The following is an 8,794-nucleotide window of genomic DNA, read 5'->3' as shown; positions in this document are numbered from 1 at the left end:
CTTTCCTGAAGGGCTCGCAGTGGGCCAGCGTCATCCCACCTCCCCAGAGCTGGCAGGACCCACACCGCGTGTGAGCTCTTTTTATTTAAATCCTTCACTCCTGCAGTTGCCTCTACTTTGGGACTTAGGCCTTCTCCCTGCCGATTTTTTTCAGAGCTCATCCCACATGCTCTTCCAAAGAAACCGACTCTAATGACTCTAATGGTCGTGACTGTTCACTCCCTCTCCACCCTGGGAGAGGGGAAAGCCCTTGACCCGGATGGGATTGTGAAGAGACAAAAACAGGCAGTTCTGCTCTTGTAGCATTTCCCTGGCCTGTCCTCAGTCCGGGCCTGCGTTTTCCCCTGTTTGTTGACTTTATTCGCCCCCACGAATGACCTGGATGGGGGGCCACAATGACAATGGTCATGAGTCATCTTGAAACCCATCTGTGAAGCATTTTTCCCAGGCCAGGTGGCTGAGGGACCTCTCCCCATTAACTCAACACCAGGGATGGGGCCAGAGGAACCCTTTGATCCTTCCCTTCCTGAGTCCAAGCAGGAAAAGCTGACAGCCGGTCAACAGTCAATGTCAAGGCTAGCCTGGACACAAGATGAACGGAAAATGTGCAAGGCCAGGTCTGTCTCTGCCCTTCTGTGCCTGTTTCAGTGTGTTTGTGGCAATTGGCTGCCTGGCTCCTCTCTTTCACGCGGCAGTGGCATTCCGGGTAACACTTCTCCGTGGACACACCCAGGCACTTTCAGATGTTACCCCATACTGGACCTCTTGGCTGTGTTTGTGCTGGTAGGCAGAGTGATAAAGTAGTGATTGAAGGCAAGAACCGTTCCCATGAAGCCAGTCTAAAAAGGGAGGGACGGCCAGGTCCACTCAAAGCCTCCAAGGGCATCTAGCAACAGGGCATGACGGTGCCTGCAGGGGCTGCCCAAGTGGCCAGCAGGGCCCAAGGACAAAGATTAGGGAAGCTCTGTAGATGACCCTTCCCAAGTTCTGCTGCCCACCACGCCCCTGACTGCAAACCTCCCTATGGGTTACCCGTGTGTGACAGTGGCTTTCTGCTTGAGGCACCCCGTTACCCATTTGCACTGTAATCCCCCATCTCATCTGTCCGTCTGTCTGTCAGTCCATCCATCCATCCAGGGAAAGCCAGGGACACAACTTGTAGGCAGGAGTAGGAGGCTGGGGTTTGCCCTGAAGAGGGCACTGGTCACATCTCAGCCCCTTCCTCGATGGAATGCAGGTCCTCCACACAGGAAGAGCTGTCATTAGACCTCAGCTTTGGTTTTGTTCAAAGCTGAAGTGAAGAGAAGCCATCCCTGAATGGGTAGCAGTGCCAGTGGTTGTAAACAGGAGCGGAATATACCGCAGAGTGCAGGGACCCGGGATAGGCAGCTCGCGGGCCTTGTAGAGATAGATGTCCATGCTGCCACTGTGACAGCCAGTGCCACTGCCACTAGCCGCATGAGGCTGCATACAGTTGAATGATTTAGAATAAAACTAGACATTCGAGATGCCAGGTATGCTGGCTTATGCCTACAATCCTAGCTACTCAGAAGGCTGTGACAGGAGTTTCACTAATTCAAGGTTATCCTGGTCAACTTAGCAAGACCTTGTCTCAAACTTTAGAAGAATAAAGGCCTGGAGATAAGAAATCTCAGTGGTTGGGGCTTGCCCAGCATGCAGGAGGCCCTGGGTTCAATCCACAGCATTTCCCAAAAGAATGAAAATTCAAGTCTTGGGCTCTGCTCCAAGTGTGGATCGGCTCAGATATTGAAGGTCACTATACTGACCTTGCAGTTGAAGGCACACTCTGCCCTGGGTAACAGTCCTCAACCCTGTGGATGAGTTTGTCTGCAAATTCTTGTAAATAGCAGAATGCACTCCGTGGTGTGTGCGTGGCACCCTCTCCTCCGCATTCATCCTTGATCCAGTGCTCAGTGAGCACCCACAGGTGCTGTCTGCCTGCTGCCCATGTGACATCCTCAGGGCAGCTGCCTCTGGTCAGCCTTGACTGCCCTGTGAGATGGCTTTCAGCAGTTTCCATTATTTGACTGTGGATCCGAATATTTATGTTCACCCCCAGTACAATCATCACCTCCAGAACTGTGTGAGAGAAATTTCCATTGTTTATAAGCCACCTGGCTGGTAGTAATGTGTTATAGCCTGAATGGACAGAGAGAGATGGTCTTTTCCCTCTGAACAGGCCTGCCCTGCCTCTGTAGGCTGCTATAGTATATGGGACTGGGGGATCTTCTCACTCACAAGCACCCCAGCTACTGGACTTCTCAGAATCTTCCTCAGGGGTCCTTCAGTGGTGCCCTCCCCTGTGTCCTGGCTACCTGGATGGCTAGGATGAAATTTGGACCAGAAGTTACCTCAAAGAGTCCAGACTCTTATTAATCCTTCAAAACCCTGCAAAAAAAAAGGGACATCCAACTCCAGAAATAGATAAACTCTTGACTTAGTGAGAGAGGATGAGATCAGGCCAAGAGCCACATGCAGCCGGCCTGCCATCTGCTCAACAGTGGCACCTTTGTCTAAGAGAGGATTCGAACACTGCTCTGTGCGCAGGGGCTGGTTACACACTGTCCCCCAGGTAAGCGTTTGGGGAGCACAGCTCAGGAGCACTCTGGGATTCAACTGCAGGATGAAGGAAGTCTGCTTGGGAGTGACTCAAGCTCCAGAGAAAAAGGAGACCCTGGCCACTGTGGGGCTCCAGCCCTGGCCTGAGAGCACCCTCCAGCTGGGGAGGTCTGGGCGGCGTGTGGGATCCCTGCGCTGACAGCTGTGTGGGGAAGAGACACTGCGCTCCAGGTGTGCTGCAGATCAAAGCAGCCGTCCCGCCGAGCCCAAAGCTGCCGAGGGCTAGGCAGACAGCGTGAGCAGGGTCTGACCAACAATGGCTGGCCGTGATGGCAAAGGACGTCTCGGTGATGCAGGCGGTGACAGCGCAGCCTACCTGGAGTAGCCCTGGTTCTAGAGGCCCTCTGCCTCAGTTTCCCCTTCGTGCTGTACTTCTGACAGGAAGCTGGCTGTGAACAGCCGAGAGTTACGTGAGCCTCTGGAACACTGGGGAATTAGTGTTCTACCTTTCCTCTCCACCCCCACGAGCCTGGGTTATCCAAAGCATTTGCACCATTCTGCACCCCGCTCCACTCCTCAGGCCACCTCTGCATGTCACCCCGGGCCCAGCCGCAGAGCAGGTGGGGTGGTGGCCCCAGGGCCCGCTGTGGTGGTGTCTATCCCTGGTGAGGATGGATGGGACCTTTCTCCTGGTGCTACCTCACACATTTTCCATGTTTTAGAAAACACAGATCGGGCCTTTGATTCAATTCCCTTTTCTGCTTGTTGTATTACCTCAAACCAGATGGGCTCCTAAGATGAAGTCTGGAGACGCGGTGTCTCTGTGATGGCTGCCAGGTCTGCGTGTGGGAAGCGGCAGAACCAAAGGTATTCTGGCTGAGAGCAGCCCGCGTAGGGGTGCCTTAGGTTTCAGTAGCAGTAATTAAACTCTCTTCTTAATTATAAGGGGGTGGCATTGCTGACATCCTTTATCGACTTTCAGTTGCAGAAATAAAGCACTTAATCCCCTCCCGGCAGCCCTCATCCCTCTCTTTGCCCTGGGCTAGCCTAGGACCTGCTCCCGCTGCTCCCAGTCAGAGGGTGCAGACATTGGGGTGCATCACCCTGTTTCTCAGATGCACAGGTTTTAAAGTTTTGTTTTGCTTTGTTTATGGAGCCGGGGCTGATACCCCAGGCCTTGTGTGTGCTAGGCCGGAGCTATAGGGTTCTTTTGTTGTTGCTTTGCTTTTTCCCACAGCTCTAAACTTCAGCCACGTCTCAATCAAGTGGAGGGGATTTTAATCTAACTGGAAAGCTCTTGGTTGTGTGTGAATTAATGATGCAATCCATTGACAGTTGATGGGTCCCAGAGTTGAGGACTGTGGCCCCCTTTCAGCCACATACTTTGGGGCATGCTGGCCTTGGCAGGAGCGCTTCTGAGTTCTGGCAGTCTTGCCCCAGGAGATCTTCCCAATGTCTCCGCGTCACTGTTCTCAGCCCCCAAACTGTCCCTGCCCTCATGTGCCTGCTCATGTCCCCTGCTCACACTGACCATCTCCGCTCTATTCCTCCCTCCCATTTCTAGCCTCTAAACCTGCCTTTTATCCCCGATGGGCTTTCTAGCTTTTTTCCCAGGATGGTTTCTCTTGTGATTGTCACTGTCATCAGGGCTCACCAAAGCTCCCCAGCCGTAAGGGGCCACAGTGTGGCTCCCTAGAAGTCTGTGTCCCCAAGGGTAAGGCAGGGACCTTCCCTGCTAGGCCCTCTCCGAAGCTGCTGGAGGGTACTTCTCCTGCCCTCCTCTGGGATAAGGGAAACGTGGTAGCCGGGATCACAGGCCCCCTTGCCTGTTGTCCCCGAGGACGAGGACCGAGGACCGTCCCTGACCAGCCAGCTTCTGCTAGGCCGGCCGGTGAGGCTGACGCTCAGGCTGGCCGCACCTGGGAAGCTAGGCAGAGCCGTGTGCCTGCCAGCCGACAGCATCGTTCATCTGCAGATTTGGAGCTACGGGAACCTGGCTGTTGGGCTGAGACAAAAACACAGACACAGCCACTTCCAGGCAAATAATCACCCTTCTGATAAGAACAAGCGGTCTTACCGGGCTGAGACAGACAAGCTGCTTCGCCGAGGCACAGCGGACCCACTGGAAAGTGCTGCCTGCCTGGCAGTTCCTGGGACGCCTACAGAGTTTGAGCTCTGGGGAGGAGGGGTTGCTGCAGGCTGAGGGCACAGATCCTGTCTCAGCAGTGGGGACACTGTGAGGACGCTGCCAGAGGGGGGCCAGGGTGGGACACTGGGCCGCAGGGAGCACCCCTGCAAAGTGAGGGATGAGCAGGTCACACACTCGCGCCATCAGCCAGCTGGAAAGGAAGGCTCTGCCTTGTGAGAAAGCTGCCACTGCAATTACCCAGCACCCCGGAGGCCTTTCAGGGTGGCCCTTCCTGCTCTGCTGTGTGGCCCTCCTTTGTTCTAATGGTCAGGCCCTGCCTCCTTCTGGGCGGCCGACCCTCAGGGCCATTTAGTGGCAGAGCCCAGGGCTACAATCAATCGGCACCCACTTCTGGGGAGTCGGGCACCTAAGTCAAGGTCCAGGAAGCTTATTACAGAACTGATCCCTCAGCTGCCACCGAGATTTTCCAGGCACCACCTAAGTCCTACCTGAGGCCCCTCTCTCAGGGGCTGCAGCATAGAGCCTGCAGGACCCCAGGAACCCCGACACAGAAGCCACAGCGAGGGAACGGGCTTGGGCGGCCAGGACACAGGCAGCACAGCCTTCTCGCTTGGGCCAAGAGGCTGATCTGCTTCTCAGAATCCAGCCCAGCTGTCTTTCCCGCTGGGAGCAATTTCAGGTGTTTCCCGGACACGTGGCTCATTTCCAGTAAGAATTTAAATGTCTAGAGAACAGAGATCCTATCATATATATCTAGAGAATAATGTATGATGAATAAAAAACCTGAATTAAGCTACGCTCTGATAGCATCTTATACCCATTGACATGATTATTACATTTTAACAATAAAAAATAACAACATTGACGTGGACGTGGAGAAACGGAAACCCTTGTGTCACTGTTAGTGGGAAATTAAAATGGAGCAGCCACTGTGGAAAACAGTAGGGTGGTTCCTCAAAAATTGGGCCGGGGAGTTAGCTCAGTGGCACCACGCCTGCCTGACAAGCACAAGGTTCGATCCCCGGTACTAAAAAACAAATAACAAAAAACTTGCAAACAGAGGGCTGTGATGTAGCTCAGTGGCCCTGCGCCTGACTGGCAAGGTCCTGAGTTCGGTTCCCAGCACTGGGATGGGAGCAAGGAGCCTTGCCAATAGAATTACCATCCAGCAACGCCACTCCTGCGCATATACGCTGGTCAGTCCAAGGCAGGGACTCAGTCGGACACGTGCACACTATTTATTTATTTGGTACCGGAGATCGAACTCGGGACCTTGTGCTTGTGGGGCAGGCGGTGGCACCACTGAGCTAAATCCCAGGCCCAACACCATGTTCATAGCAGCATTAGTCACAGTAACCCAAGTGTCCTTTGACAAGTGAGTGGATAACCAAAATGTGGTCTATCCGGACAATGAAATACTATCCAACTTTAGAAAGAAAGGAAATTCCAATGCCTGCTACAATGTGGATGATCCCTGACGCTACGTTCAGTGAAACAGGCCAGTCATAAAAGGAAAGATACTGTATGTGTCCAGTTACACGAGGCAATCCATAGATACAGAAAAAAGAATGCGGGTGCCAGGGGTGGAGGGGAGGGGACCAGGGACTGTAATGGGTACAGTTTCAGTTCTGCAAGGATGACACGTTCTGGAGATGGATAGTAGCAACGGCTGCGTAACAGTGAAATTGACATTTGTCCAGACAAATCTGTCTGGACAAAGAAGGTCTCTGAACTCCACATTAAAAAATGGTTAAAATGGCAAATTTGTCTTGTAATGCGTATTTAACAATTTAACAAACCTTGGATCATGCATGGTTTTCAAAAGCCACTCTGTGCTCACCTGGGATCGACCAATTCCACTCCTGTCTCAAAACCAGTAGTTTTTAGCAGGAGTGATCTTGTCCCTAAGGATGTTTGCCAGTGCCTCGGGACACGCTGGTTGTCATTCAGGGTGGGGGTTGCTCCTGGCATCTGTGGGTAAGAAGCCAGGGTTGCTACCCAATACCTTGTGATGCATGGGCAGACACTCAACACACAGCCATTGGGCCCAGACGTGGCAAGGCCACAAAAATCTTCCCAGATTGCTGCGCAGTCTGGACCAGGGAACAGTGCCGCCGTCTGAGCCCAGGAGCCCTGGAGTCCTGCCTGGCACTTACTTGACCCCTTCATTGAGAGCTGTCCTCTGGTGCTTTCCCACCGGACCCTTCCCGCAGCCCCAGAGCTTGCTGGCAAGGACCAGGCTTTCCAGTGAGATGGCCCCAGCTTGGAGCAGTGAATTCAGTGCTCACGGGGGAGTGGCTGTAGTCGGGTAGCCTCAGGGGCTTAAGAAGGTGAGCGACAACCTAGAAGTAGGAGGGGCAGAGGGCCGCTGGAGCTGTCCCTGGAAAATGGCCTTTCCTGAGTGCCTTTACCCTGGGCAGCTCATTCCGGCTCCTGAGTCGAAGGTGTACACAGGACAAGCGTGCATGGGAGTGTTTGTTGGCACCTCTGAAACTACCTGGAAAGTCCTAGTGGCGTCCCTGTAATGGGCAGAGCTCCCAGATCCTCCTGGCTTTTCGTCTCCTTTAGGACAGTCTCTGACCTTCCTCCATGAAGTGTGGGGCTCTGGAGTTTAGTTAGGGACCCGAGTCTTTAGGACGAGCACAGTAAAGCCACTTGCTCCGGGGTGGCCCAGCTCACTCTGGCTTGTGGGGAGACAAAGGTACAGAGCCGTGGAGTCCGGCACGAAACTCAAAACTCACAGGACCAGATGACAAGCGACAGCTCAGGCCCCGAAAGAGCATTTCCACAGGGACGTACAGATGGCACCCACGGGACAGCCAGGGATGGAGGAGTTCAGCAGAGGCAGGATCACAGTGCCACCCTGCTTAGCCATGGGGTCACTGTGGGGAGACAGCCGTCTCTCAGGAACAGCCCCTGGCTGAGCCAGGCTGGGGGCCAGCTTGCCTTCTGAGGAAACAGAGGTCCACAGCAGCCACCCACTAACCAGGACGGCCCACAGTGCCTCAGCAGGTAGTGGTGATACGTGTACCAGAAGGAAGACTCAGCAGCGCAAGGGCGGAAGTGGAGGAAGCAAGGCCCGGGAGACACCACATCGCAGAGCCCCATTTACAAGCTGCGCAGAATGGAGCGCAGGCACGATGACCGAAGGCCGGCCAGTGCCAAGGGCACAGGGGTGGGAAGGGCTGCTGCTGCTGATGGGGCAGGAGCGTTTTGCTGGTGGTCACAATCCACAAATCCATACACTAAAGAGGATGGATTTCATTGAAAATTCTCTTACATGTAAAGAACAGCTTGCTGGCATTCCCTCTCTCTGATTTTGCCCCCACCTTGGTCTGTATCTTGTTCCTTCTCCTCCTCTTGCTGTGGCTTGAATATGGTTTGTCCCTTCAAAAATCTGATCAAGGCCGGGCGTGGTGGCACACGCCTGTAATCCCAGCACTCGAGAGGCTGAGGCAGGAGGATCGCTGTGAGTTCGACACCAGCCTGGGCTACCTAGTGAGTTCCAGGTCAGTCTCAGCTACATAGCGAGACCCTGTCTTTATAAAACAAAAACAACCAAAAATCTGATTGACATGATGGCCATGTTGGGAGGTGGGTCCTTTAAGAGGTGACTGGGTCACTAAGCAGGATTAATGCCTTGCTTGCAGGTGGGTGTGCTCCCTGGGGGCAGGCTGTTAGGAAGCTGTCTCTCTGCTCACTCCTGCTCCCACCATGAGTTGAAGCAGCACGAGTCACTCCGCGGACTTGGCTGCCTAGTCTTAGACTTTCAGCCTCCAGAGCTGTGCGCCAAAATAAAGCTCTTTCCTTTCTAAAGTGCCCCACCTCCAGTATTCTGTTATAGCAACAGGAAACAGTCTGAGACATCTCCTCTCCACTCTCCTGGCCCCGTTAATGGAGCTTAACCGTGTGCTCCCAGACACAGCTTTAGAATCTGCTTTTTGTTTCATTTTGCAGTGCTAGAGATTGAACCCACAGCCTCACACAGGCTAGACAGCACTGTGCCACCAGGCTGCACCCCCAGGTGCAGGAACTGTTCTTAACCAGGAAAATAGTTTTTTTTTC

Source organism: Fukomys damarensis, unplaced genomic scaffold (assembly GCF_012274545.1).
Source record: "Fukomys damarensis isolate Sample0158 unplaced genomic scaffold, DMR_v1.0_HiC HiC_scaffold_34, whole genome shotgun sequence".
In the NCBI taxonomy this organism is placed as follows: Eukaryota; Metazoa; Chordata; class Mammalia; order Rodentia; family Bathyergidae; genus Fukomys; species Fukomys damarensis.
This window is presented reverse-complemented; position numbering follows the sequence as displayed.